The sequence below is a fragment of the Lucilia sericata genome, unplaced genomic scaffold (assembly GCF_015586225.1).
Source record: "Lucilia sericata isolate MDLA Ls3-8-SP2 unplaced genomic scaffold, ASM1558622v1 Contig000064F_arrow, whole genome shotgun sequence".
NCBI lineage: Eukaryota > Metazoa > Arthropoda > Insecta > Diptera > Calliphoridae > Lucilia > Lucilia sericata.
In genome coordinates, this window is record NW_023994099.1 from 54,437 (window position 1) to 69,109 (window position 14,673).

Here is a 14,673-nt window from a genome sequence, read left to right on the forward strand (position 1 = left end):
AAATTATTAAGAAGACTTGTTTTGCAACAGAAAATCATTCAAAGGGATAGAGTTTGAAGCAATTTTTGGATAAGATAGAGAGTTTTGCATTCAGAATTTTTCTGTTTTTAAGATAGAGAAATTTAAAAAATGCTATAAAATTGCCAAAAAATATTTTTTTTTCTTTGAAATTTATATCACTGATGCGGGATAGTTTGCTGAATATTTTGCCATCAAAATCTCACTTTCATGAAAATGACAGATAGCGACTATTGAATATAGTCCCTCGATATATAAAAATTAATGTGTGTTTGTTTGTATGTTTGAACGTTATAGACTACTAAACGGCTGAACCAATTTTATTTAAATTTACACAGCATATTCCTGTATGTCTGGAATAGGTAATAGGCTACTTTTTATTTTGAAATCCTAAGTGTGCGAGGAGCCACGCCCATATTAAGAAAATATTAAATCCGTATATTTAAGATAATATAACAGTTAGAGTCCTCAAATTTTGTCGGAGCAACTTTAGTGTCAATATAATTATTTAGGACAAAAAGTAGGCGGACTACCATTAGGGGGCGTGGCACCTCACATATAAATTAAATAAAAAAATATGTTTATCTTAGAAACTATTACAGTTAGAATCTTCAAATTTTGCACGAATAACTTTAACATCCATCTAAACATTTTGGGTAATAAATTGGTGGACTACCCTTGATGGGAGCGGCACCTCCCATATTAATTAATGACAAAAATTCGTTTATCTGGAAAACTAATGGAACTAAATACTTCAAATTTTGAACGAAAAACTTAAATATGCATCTTAACATTTTGCAGGAAAAAAGCGGACTTTCATCTGGGGGGTCTGGAAGCCCCCATATGAATCAAATAGAAAAATTCGTATATCTGAGAAACTATTGGAGCTAGAATCTTCAAATTTTACATGAAGAACTTTGAAATTCATGTGAACATTTAGAGCATAACGGGCGGACTTTCAATGGGGAACTTGGCACCTCCCATATGCATTAAATATAAAATTTCGTTTATCTGGGAAACTAATAGAACTTGATTTATAAAATTTTGCACAAATTAGTTTAGTATTCAGCTGAATATTTTGGACTTTCATGTGGGGAGCTTGAAGCCCCCACATGAATCAAATGGAAAAATACGTATATCTGAGAAACTATTAGAGCTAGAATCTTCAAATTTTACATGAAGAACTTTAAAATTCATGTGAACATTTAGAGCATAACGGGCGGACTTTCAATGGGTGGCTTGGAACAACATATATGAATTAAATACAAAAATTCGTGCATCTTGGAAACTCTTATATTATTCAAATTTTTTATAGATAGATAGAAATTGGCGATAGATAGAAACTGGCGAACTTGCATTAATTTGATTGACATCTCTCATATATGTATAACATATTATAAATCTGGAAAACTATTGTAGTTAGAACCTTCAAAATCGTTAAGTGGGATTTTTATTTATACATATTCCTTTTAGGGTAGCAAGGCACACTGGGTAAAGCTAGTTATAAAATAAACAGGAATACAAATATAAAAATTGTGTATTTTGTATAATAAGATAATTTTAAAAAACTTAATACATGTTAAGTACAAATCATTTAAGGGTTTTAGATTACAGAACAATAATACTTTGTATTAATACAAAATCACATAATATAAAACCACTAATAATACAAAGTTAATGCCTTATTTTATTGAAAATACTCCATAAGTCCAACTAAAAAAGCGGTGATGAGCGCTTATAAAGAATATAATGATATTTTACATATTTCTATTTGACGTTTTCACATTTATTTTTTATTTTTATACCCTACGCCACTTTAATGGGGAGGGTATATTGGGTTGTAAACCTTGTCCATGCAATCCTTGACCCAAGGACGAAGCCTTTTGAAAATGGTTAAAATCGCTCCATTATTTCACCTAGCCCCCATACAACAGAACTCTCTGAAAAAGGCTTTTGAGCTCATAATTATATTAAATATAACCGTAAATCGATAAACAGCGGCACAAGTAAGTTTTATACAAGCGTATTTTTGTATCATACACACATATGTACACCTATTCCAAAATGGAATTTTATTTAACTATGTTTTTAACTATATGCATATAACTATGTAAACAGTTTAAATAAAATTGTTCTAGAATTATGTCCTGTAGTGTAACGGTTCCCAAATGGGTCTGCGAAGACGAACGAAAATATGCTATAAATAAAATATGTACATATCCCCAAATTTTTCATAAATACTAAAATATTGTTATGTTTTACTTTTTAAAACGTTGGTTTATTTCTCTTTGAAATAAACCGGATTCTGTTATTGCAAATAAAAGCGTTAATTTAGTTTCAAATTATAACAACTCTTTATTTGCACAGTAAAATAGCACAACTTATACAGTAAACGGTAAGGCCGTATATTTACAAGTTCCGAATACTTATGGTACATTTAGTGGAGACACACACCTCTACAATGATGGACTTTACGTTTTAGTGTTGCCAACCAAATGTTAGTCACTAAGATTCCGGAACTGGCCGTTAAAAACCGTTTAGTTTAAATGCAAATATAATTTCGTTACAATATACTATTTTTGATCAATCATCCCAGATATTATGGTGACTTTGAATTTAATTTTTATGTTGTTTACGAGGACGAAGCTAGGCCCAACAAATTTATCACTTTTATAAAGTAAAGAATTACGTACTGAAATAAAAGACGGATAATGTTCTGTATTAGAGTTACATCCTGGTATCCCGGGATATGAAATTAGGCCACATTTCCTAATTCAATGCTAGGCGTTTCCCAGATTTAAGTTTGCCAAATTGTAAGAAAAATCGTTCTATTTTGAAAGGACCAAAATAATATATTTCTGAAACAGAGAGGACACTTTATTCGTCTTCCATATGTTAATCAAGTTAATTTTAAATATAGAGGTCTAATAAATTGGAAAACATGAATGAAAAATTCATTCAAAATAGAAGGTAATATAATATTTAAATATCTATTTTTTCTTATAAATGGAATTCTAATAAATTTCCCACGGCGAACGACTTAAAATCTGAGAGAAAATCATTAGCAAACTTATTTGTAACGAATATCTTCCATATCGATGTTTGAGGAACATATACAGAAATATGCTTTCTATTTGACACTTTGAAAAGATTTGATGAATATAAAAAATTATTTAGATCGACATAAAATGTAAAGTAACAGAAATCTATTTTGTTTCAATTAAAATAAGTATTATTCTATTTCAAAAATATCTGTTCAAATTTGAGTGCAGAACAACATTATTAGTTCCAATAAGAGTAATTTTTTCTCCTTTCTGAAGCAGCCCTGCATGCTGGAGTGGCTAGTAATTTACAGCTCACTTCAACAATTCCCACGCAAAGCCACTGTTCAATATATCTGTCAACAAATGTACCTTTATATTATTGATAGTCGCTTGGGACTAGGCTTCTCGTGTATTTACTTGGCTTGTAATTATGTATCATTTCGTTTACCTCGCGCTTTTCACTACTGTGCTCTCTAATCGATAAAAAAATAAAAATATGATAGTCTTCCAGTTTTTAACAGGGTTATTCAGTTTATTTTCAAAATGTACGCATTAAAATTTAACAACAAGTATTTAAATTTCTTGAGTGTGCCCTGTTTTATACAGGATGGTAATTTTCCGACAATTTTTCTCGATGGTCTCGCCAATGTTAAGAGTACTTACATTATCACCTCTTCAGCTATTTCATCCTTAATCTTTTTCGGCTGTATTTATAAAAACTTATTTTAGGTTTATTAAACAATTTTAGCAAAATTCAGGAAAATCGTATTTATAAACGTGAAATAGCTTAAAACACCTTCAATAAACCATTGAGAATTAGAAGAATTTTATTGTAGGCTCGACCCTTCTTTAAGCCAACAATAAGTTGATTTTTAACAATTTTTTTCTCAGATAAAGATTTTTCCGGTAATTTTAGGTTGATTGCGAAAACTAATTATGGTTTCCTTTAAAATAAAATCTAAAAATTCTAATTTTAACGTTTACAAATTTGTAAATAAAATCCCAGAAAATTTTTAAACGATTATATTTTGAGGAAAAAACTCAAATCTAGGCATTATTGGATTAATGCATGAATATTTGACAATATTCCAATTGTCCAGCACTATTTTTAGGCAATTTGGAAATGCCCGTCTGTCAACCAAATGATGGACAAAATCATTTGATTTGGTTTTTTCAAAGTTTGTTGGTTAAATATAATGCCATAAAGTAATTAACCATGTAAATTATATTGATTAGTGTTATACTAATGCAAAATATATTCGCCGGCATTAAAATTAGTCAAATATCAAAGAAATTTATCAATATTTGCAAAAATTTATCAAAAATTACAAGGAAAATAAGTTAAAATAAGAAAATGTGTCACAGTGATGTATATTTTGTCGCAAAATATCCGTTATTCGGATACTTTTAATAATAATTAGAAATTATATGTTATATTTATACATCTGAACTAAATAGACATTTATTAAAGCCATATATATATTTATTTTTCTTAAAAGTTTGTTTTTATTGTCAAAAATCTATTATAAACAAAAATATGAAATTAAGAAAACCGAATCAACGAATATTTTATCCTAATTGTACGCAACACTAACACATAAAATGACAGCCATATTGTACAGTGCTGCCAACTTAAACATAAATCAGCACAATAGTTAATATACGTTTATTATTTGTTTATGAATATCACAATTTTATTAATGGTTTTTAAGGCTAAAGTGTGCTTTAACTATTGAGTGCATTAAAAGCAAAATAAGATTTTTTTATAAATACAAGCGTTTATCTTTAAACCATCAGGTGTAATTCTAAAATTCGTTTCCTTGTATAACTTCAACATTAATATAACCAAAGGAACTGCATAGAAAGTCGAAACATACTCCTCACCATAGACTTTAACATTGGTTTTTAAAATTTCCAATTGGTTTAAGTATTACCGAAACTAATCAGATAAAAATCTGATTTTAAAACTTCAAGTTTATTTAAAGAATTGTACACTTTCTCAGTTAGGCATTAAATTTGCTGCCAGTGTCAAATAAATCCAACCAAACTGTATCAGATAGTTTAAGATTCACCATCATAATATTTTCAACAGCCAATTGTTTAACATTTTCTTTGTATACTCCAACTGGACATTCCTTCGATATGTGGCTAAATTTGTTACAGCTGAATCATTTTATATATTCTAGCATCAACTTTTTTAGAAGATGAAAGATCTTCTCATAACATTTAAGTTTCTCCTTAAATCCTTCAAATTGTATTCACCGTGCAATATTGTCTTATTAATTGTTAAATTTCTTATGCCATCAATAACGTATTATATCAAACCACATTCTTCTAGGATGCCGAGCGAAGCCATTTTCTTCATCATCAAAAAAATATTCGTGAATGCTCTCATTCTTGTTCATTTTCAATTAATGCTTGCTTCAATTTAATCAACGTTGTTAAGACCCTTTCACTGGCAATAAATAAATTAACCAAGCCTCTAAGGGATATTTAAGCAAAAATATATTTCAGAAATTCATCCCAATACCTTACAGCCGAAATCTCCTCAAATTCATTTATCCAAACATCAATGGGAAATAGAGCCACTTCCATTAAATGGTCTAACTGAATTTTCAATATCTCGAAACTTTTGGCGTATTTATAGATTATACAGAGACTGTCATTAATACTCGTTTTTTTATTGCGATATATACATACATAGATATTGAAATTTAATTAGGAATCTTAAGAAAAAATGTATATATTTTTATACCCTTCACCTTCGTGAGAAGGGTATATATAAGTTTGTCGTTCCGTTTGTAATTTCCAAAATATAATTTTCCGACCCCATAAAGTATATATATTCTGAATCCTTATAGATAGCGGAGTCGATTAAGACATGTCCGTCTGTCCGTCTGTTGAAATCAGTTTTCTGAAGACCCCAGATATCTTCGGGATCCAAATCTTCAATAATTCTATCAGACATGCTTTCGAGAAGTTTCCTATTTAAAATCAGCAAAATCTGTTCATAAACAACGGAGATATACATAAGCAAAAATCCGAGACAACCACTGAAAATTTCATAAAAAATAAACAACAACAACACTGCTTATTCATTGCCTTTGTATTTTGTTTTTTTGGGTATTTCGTTTCGTATGTTTGGATGGCTGTGTGTTTCATTGCCTTGTGTATATTGTTTTTGTTTTCTTGGTGTATTGAATTTCGTATGTTTGGATGTCTGTTGGTTTCATTGCGTTGTGTATTTTGTTTTTGTTTTTTTTCTGTATTTCGTTTCGTATGTTTGGATGTCTGTTGGTTTTATTGCCTTGTGTATTTTGTTTTTTGTGTGTTTATATCGTTTAGCGTTGTTGTTGTTCATTATGTTTTGCTATTGCTATAATAATGATATAGTCGGGAAAATGAATTTTTAAATACACTATTTTGTGCACTTGTTTTGTATTTAAATGAAAATGAAAAAAAGTTCAAAATACATTATTCTTGAGATAAAAATTAATGATAAAAACAAATAAAACAGCAAAAAAAATATAATTTAGCAAAAAATTAAAGCTTCATTAATATTCGGGTTTTTTTCGAACTTGTTACAAATTTCTTAAAATATGATTTTAAAAATAAAAATATTATCGGGTAGGCTAGCCATTATTTTTTACAACTTCAGATAGACGATTTGGCATATTAGAGAGATTAGAGAAATTGGACTTGTAAGATTTTGCCAATCTCAATGCTTCCATAAATTTTCTATGGCATTCATGTTGGGAGATTGGTCTAGTGTTTCAATCACTTTTGGACAATTATAAAGCAACCATTCAAGGACAACATGCCTTTGATGTTTAGGGTCGTTAACTAGGTATAATTTAAATGTTTATTCAATTTCCATTATTTCTGCTGATTGCTTTAAATTATCCCTCAAAATAGTTAAATACACACCTTTGTTCATATTAATGTCGATAAAAGCAAGGTTTCCGACTTCATTTGATAATAAAAAGTGCCAAACCATCACATGTCCTCCTCCGTGTTTTACAATGGGATTAACTTTTTTTCCATTCAGCTCTTCATTTGGTTTCCGACACACCATTGTTCTTCCGACACTTCAAATATATTAAATACGCTCTTATCAAAGAATATAACGTCGTCCTACCAAATTAAATCTTTTTTGTGACGTTCATTCACAAATTTTAGTCGGTACGTTCCATCCTTATTATTTGCTATCAGCTTCTGACTGGACAATCGGCCATTATATCCTCGACTTTAAATCTTTCGATGAATTGTTCACTTCAGAAACAATTTTAGGAGCACTTAGAGCGGATTTGTCTTGCTTTTCCTAGGTTTTAGACGCTATATTGTCAACTTTTTCGGTTATCTCGTTTTTCTTTAAATGAATACGGCCTTCATTTGTATACCTTTGTACAATATTACCGACAGTATTTTGCTTCATATTAAATATTTCACCAATATTCATTTCATTTTCAAAATGCAAAAATACAATTTAATTTTTTTTAAAGATGATTTTTTTCCTTAAGACCGATTGTTTTTTATTTAAAAAAACCGTTTCCAAAATGATTCCACGTGATAGAAGAGCTTATTTGAACATCATATTATAAATTCGTCCATTATTCACACAATTTTTGAACGGCCGAAAACCGAATATTAATGAAGCATAAATTTATGTAACATTCCATGTTTTTCAATTTTTTTTATTATATTTAATCGATGTATAATAAAAATTTGGTATGTATAAAAAGCTCTAAATATGTACAATAGGGTATCCCTTTATCCCACTTTTTAGCGGGAATACCTCTAAAACGATGCGTTTCAATGTACTAAATGCGAGAAAAATAAAAAAAAACTTTTTTTTAAAAAAAAAGGTCCTCAGTTCACTACACAGAAAAAAGTATCAGCTTAAATATTATGAACTGCTTTCATTGATAAAAGTTAATAATATTTAAGAATAAGTTCCTAAATTGTATGCATTTTTTAATTTTTATTTTTTCAAACATAATCTACATAGAAGCCTTGACTTAAAATATTTCGAATATATTTTTATTTTCTATTTGTTAAAAAATGTTTTGAAATTTTCTTATGAAAATTTTATATTTCTTTACGATTTTTAGATTAAAATCGATGAAATCTGCGCGTAATTGGCGGGATTTTATGAAGAATAGATATTTAACTATGTTTGCTGATGTTTTCTTGTTTAAGATATTGGTTTTCAGCATTTCAATTTTAATTTTTTTATTATACAAAATTCGCTAATAAAGGATTACTATCTACTAAATATGGAAAAAGATTAGTAGATAATAGACTTTGTTAGCAATTTTTTCATGAATATTGCAGAAAAAAAGTAAAAATTCAAAAAAATCCGTCATGTACAAATTAATAAATTCTATGAACTTTTAATATTTTGAATGAAAATGGTTTGGGAAAAAAGTCGTGTTCGATTCATACAATTTATTACAAAATTCATGCCAGTTATGTATAAATTTTTTCTGTGTATCTGCGATTGAAAATCTATCTCAGTACAATATGTTAAAAAAATGTTCTGCAATCTTTTCGAATTGAGTGTCAAAAATTCCATAATTTAATAACAGTATTAAATATATAACTGAGTGTCATTGTTGCCTCGTCCCAAATAATAAGTTCCGCTTTGTTAATCAGATTTGCAGCTTTCTAACCCATTTGTGAGCTTCAAAAAGCTCTGGATAGACAAAAAGGGAAAAACTGTGAATTTTGACACGCCCCTTTTTCCTACTAATTCTCCGCCCACAGGCCAAAAATAAAAAATCTGGCTACGTTAGGATTTGAGGCTAGGCATTTTACTATATCTATTCCAAATTTCAGCTTTCTAGCACATCTGTGAGATTCAAAAAGCTCTGGATAGACAAAAAAAGGAGAAGAACAATTAAGGAAATTATATATAGATACAAATTTAATTTAAATTTAGATCAGAAACATATTAATTTCTACTATCTGAATATGGCTTAATTTTTCAGATTCAGCCATTTCTCTCGAAACTACTTTTTTTGGATTGTGCCAGTCTTGTAGGAAAGGAGCGATATATTAAAAAGGACTAAACCGAGTGAAAACCCGATTTTTGACATAATTATGAACTAAAAAGTTTGGTAATTTGGGGTAGGTGAAATAATGATCCATATAAATCATTTTTCAATAGGGTTCGTCCTTGCAACATTTCATCAAATCATCTTAACAAATTCATAATACCGTTCCACTATAGTGGTGTAGGGTATAAAAACCATAGAAAAACCCGATAGAAATGTGGCTTTCAGGCTTACATAACATATGGGCATTTCCATCGTGACGAACGTGACGGTAGTACGTTTTAAAGAGATGAAAAATATATATATATACATATATATTTTTTAAAAATTCTTGTATTTTTATATAGGGCTTCAAAAGTTCTATAACTGGTCGGAAGAAGAAATTGAAAGATCTTAATGGCCCTATAATATAAGTAGTTAAAGTGCGTGACGTGATGTGACAGAAATAGAAGTAGCTTATTTCTTTTTTGGCAAAAATGTAAAAATCTGAGAGTTTCACCTGGCTATTTGGTTAAAACCTTTTTTATTGTAATTTGGAATATTTATTGATTGTTTTTCAGCTTTTAGAACTAAAAAATAGTTTTCAGATTTGTTTGTACAAGCCGTTATGTGTGACGTGACATGACGTGATGTGACAAAAATTTCCAATGATGAAATTTGCAATATTATTGAAAATTAATTAGTCCATAGATTTATTTTGGACGGACATTGTTGAAATTTTTTGGAATCGGAGAAATATTTCGACTATTTAATAACATTTTAGTTGAAAATAGCTCCCGTATAAGAATAATATAAGAATTAACATTGATTAACTAAAACTTTTAAAAATGCTTATATCACCATAAAATTCAACACAAATAATTCTGACATACACAAAAATCGTTCATCCTAATTTGTTTTTAAAAATTGGTCCATGATTAGGCATAGCTTCCATACAAAGCCCACATTTGATATACCCATAAACTTGGATATATAACTAAAATTTCGCCATCCTGATTATACAAACACACAAAAAACTTTCAAATGTACAACTACTGACCCTTCTGATGATAATACAATAATCGGTCATAACGCCCATATAAAGCCGATATCCGAAAATTACTTTTTTTCCATACATTTCTTAAAAATATCATTTGTTGAATTTCTGTTCTTTTTCTTCCACTTATCAACTAAAAAATCATAACTTTTACCCAATTTACACAATGATTTTTTTCATGTTTGCCCAGACGTCTGTTTTCATGTTTGTCGATGATTGGTGGTGAGCGGGGTAGAGAAGAATTTGGGGTAAGAAAACAAACATGATTTGGGATTTTCATGATTGTTTTTGACATTCCTCTTTAAACTCATTCGTACTATTGATATTATGCTCATGTAAAAAAATAATTATGTCTTTTTTTTACAAAACATTAAAATTTGCATTAAAAAAATACTATAGCGTGTAATTAAATTTTTTTAAATCAAATTAAATGGTTTTCATGTTAAAAATTTCATTTTATTTTTATTACGAATTAGTAATTAAAAAGGATTATACAATTAAACATCAAAAAAGACATGCATAGTTGCATGTAAAAAATCACCGTATAAATGTTCATGATTTTTTGGAAGATTTTCAAAAGAGAATTGGAAAAAACAGACGTCTGAAAAGTCCTCATGTAAATTGCGCTTATCACCTAATTGAATAAATTGCATAAATATCACATCTTTTTAAATAACAATATTTCACAATTCGAAGGTTGCACTTGAGAAAATTTATGTAATGTGACGTGACGTGACAGACTTTGAAATTCTATAAAAAATAACCCCGCTTAGAATTATTTTTTTTTTCTTTTAAATTGAGTTCTATATACTAAACTTGATTTAGATTCAAAGTTTTGAATACTTCTGAATGCCAACTAAAAAGTTATTGGGATAAATCCTGTTTCAACGTGACGAACGTGACATTTAAAAGTCTATGAAAGAAAACCGAAAATTTGCCTTTTAAGGATCTTTATCTTTTTATATTTGTATGTTTTAAGATAACTATTATTCCAACAAATATTTTCCGATAAAAGTCCATTTAAATATTAGCCTTTAAAATAATAAAAACTATTAAAAGCAAATGCTAATAAAGGTGCAAAAATATGCCTGAAATATTATTGTAACTTTTAATTCCGATTTCTCATCATAGTGGTTAAGAAAAGCTTTGGAGTCTTTAATTTAATAAAATTTGAATCTTTTTCTATAATAATAGAAGTTGAAATTTTATTTTTGATGATTTTTAGTTTTTGAGCCACGGTGGACTTTTCGGTGGAAATGCCCATATGTATGTGCATTAAAAATCGTGTCTCTTTACCTCTTTTTAATTAATTTTCATTGTCTTTTATTTATATCTAACTATAAATACCTTAAAATAATATGAAATTGTATTTTTATGGCGGCTAATTCTTAAAAAAATCATTTGTTCTAGGCGGGAATTACCGACATCCCAGGAAATTTTTTTAATTAATTCACTAAATTAATCCACTAAGTAATAATATGCAAACCTATGTATTTGTCTCAGTAAATAAGTGTTACGATTCGGTTTCTCATTTCTATACTTACATTTTTTTAATTTTTTTTATTTGAAGTATGTATACTAGGGATATAACTATTGACATTCTTTACAAATATGCATGTTGGCATATCATAGTCGAATGAGTGTTAAAAACTATGAGAAACTACATTATTATTTTTTCGTGGTCTGTCCGTCTGTTTTTATACCCTACACCACTTTAGTGGGGAGGCTAAATTGGGTTTGTGCTGATGTTTGTAACGCACAGTGATATTGGTCCTATACCCACCTTAAAGTATAACAATCGGCTTAGAATAATTTTCTGAGTCGATTTAGCCATGTCCGTCCGTCCGTATATCCGTTCATGTAAACCTTGTAATCAAATTACAGGTCGCAATTTCGATGATAATTCAATGAAATTTGGCACATAATCTTCTATAGTACCGGAGATAAAGCCTATTGAAAATGGTCCATTATTTCACCTAGCCCCCATACAACTGAACCCCTGAATAGGGCTTGTAAACGTTGTAATCAAAATACAGGTCGCAATTTTGATGATAATTCGATGAAATTTGGCACATGATATGACACCGGAGACGAAGCCTATTGAAAATGGTTAACATCGGTCCATTTTTCACCTAGCCCCCATACAACAGAGTACCCGAAAAGGGCTTCTGAGCTCATAATTATGTTAAATATACCTGTATATCGATAAAAAGCGGCCTCATTACTTGAATGTCCAAAATTAACTTATAAACACAAATATCGCGATGAAATTCAGCACAAATTAATATTATATAAATGTATTCACAAAACTTTATCGGGCTAGGTCCATATTTGCCCCTAGCCCCCATATAAAGCCTCTTTCAGAAAATTAGTTTTTCATCCATAAATTGCTTAAATGTATCGGAACAATGAATTAAATCACATTTCAATGAAAATCACAATGAAAATAAATCACATTGATTATTTTTTTTCTTGAATTAGAGCGCACAACAGGCCCGATAGTGGCCTAGGTGTATTTCTTCGGATTTGATGTAGTATACATCCTCCTATCAACCTAACCTAATATTCATAACTGGTGTAGGGTATCATATAAGCGGTCACGCCCGACTATACTTTCTTACTTGTTTAAAATCAGTTTTTGAAGGCTCCATATGTCTTCGGAATCCAAATCTTAGATAATTAATTTAGATATGCTTTTAAGAATTTAGTTGTTTAAAACCAGTAAAATCGGTCCATAAGAATCGGAGATATGGTCAAAACAAATATGATCAAAAAATAATTTTTATGGACTTTTTGATTTAGGGATGTAAAATAGTATATTTGCGAAAAATCAAAAAGTCCTGAGATATAGGCAGTGATGAGTCGCGATGTGACAAAAGTATACCTCTAGGTAAAAATGCCCATATATAAATATTTTAATCTGTCGCAATCTAAACTTTATGCACATCCGTTGTTAAAAAAGTTAACAAACGTGGTAAGCTCAAAATGCGTTGCTCGTTTGTTAACATTTAGACTACAGATGTGCATAAAATTTAGATTGCGACAATGAATTGTTGCAATGTTGACAAAGTTATGTGGTCTACATTACATGTTGTTGTTGTATGTATATACTAGGGTGATCAATTATTCGACATTTTTCAAAAACCGGTTTTCGAATAGTTGATATTTGAAAAAAACCGGTTGATATTTTTCAAATTCCGAAAAAACCGGTTTTTCATTATAAATAAAAAAATCTATTTTAATTTGAAACAATTAACGTTTATGTTTAAATTTCATTAATAAAACATAGCCCGAACTTATTTCAAACAGTTTAAAAGATTATAATATTAGAATCTAATGATTAGATCTAGTAGTCTAATTTACATTATTTCTTTAATGTAAACAAATAAGGAAAAAAGTGGGACACTTCTGTTAAACATAAGGGACTATGTAATATTAGCTTATTCTAAAATCACTGCTTAAGCAATTTTCATAGGCATTCCAACACATCCATAATATTTCAGACGCAAATTAATTATTGTAATTGGAATATAATCTTAATATTAATAATATTGTATTAAACAGTTATTCCAATCAATTTTACAATTAAAATATGTTAATATATGAGGAAAATCAAAAAAGTTTAACCAAAGGTGCTTCAGAAATATGTACTTCCTGAACTCCAATATTTTTCAAATTACACGGGCTGTATTATTTACTTCAAAATTTAATTGAAGTAATCTTGAATATAAAGCAAATAAAAGTATTCGAAACCGGGTTTCAAAAAGTAAAAAAACCGGGTTATTCTATATTCGAAAAATTAACATTTAGAAAAAACCGACCGAGTCGATCACCGTAGTATATACTTGACAATGGATGTTATTGAAAAATTTTGTGTCAATTTGGTACCAGGCGTGTACATTTTTCTTTTTCCTCTGTGTACATACACTAACAATGTTTATTTCATAATAAATTTGCAAAGGTTTCTTATTAAGTTTCTTATTAATTTTTTACACTTAATACCCTAATACAAATGAATGTACAGGTTTGTACTAGTTTGTTTATAATTCTTGATTAAATGAAAAGAATGGATATTATATTGATAAATGTTGTATTTAATGAATAGATACGATAAATAAGATATATTGGATCGAAGCGAGAGATGGATAGAAATGTACTTATTTAACTCCAAAATAATATCAGTGCATTTTGTTGTTGTTAACTGCTGAAGAAAAAACCGGTATGTCTTTCTTTATGTTTCAGAATTTGCAAAAAAAAATAATTCCCTTTTCTGAAAAAAATGTTTTGAGTTGCGTCATACTTTGTTTAAAATGTAAAAACAGTAAAGAAATCCGCCGAGTTAAAATCGCAGGTACTGCTAAACTGTAAGAATTATTGATCTAATTTTTTACCGTTTTATTCCCTTATCTATTTTCAATGAATACTCCTAAAAAATTTAAAATTTGTTTAACAAAGTTGCAAAAAAAACTAAAATTGGAGATTTGAAACGGACGTTGAAAAAATCAAACTTTTTTGACCA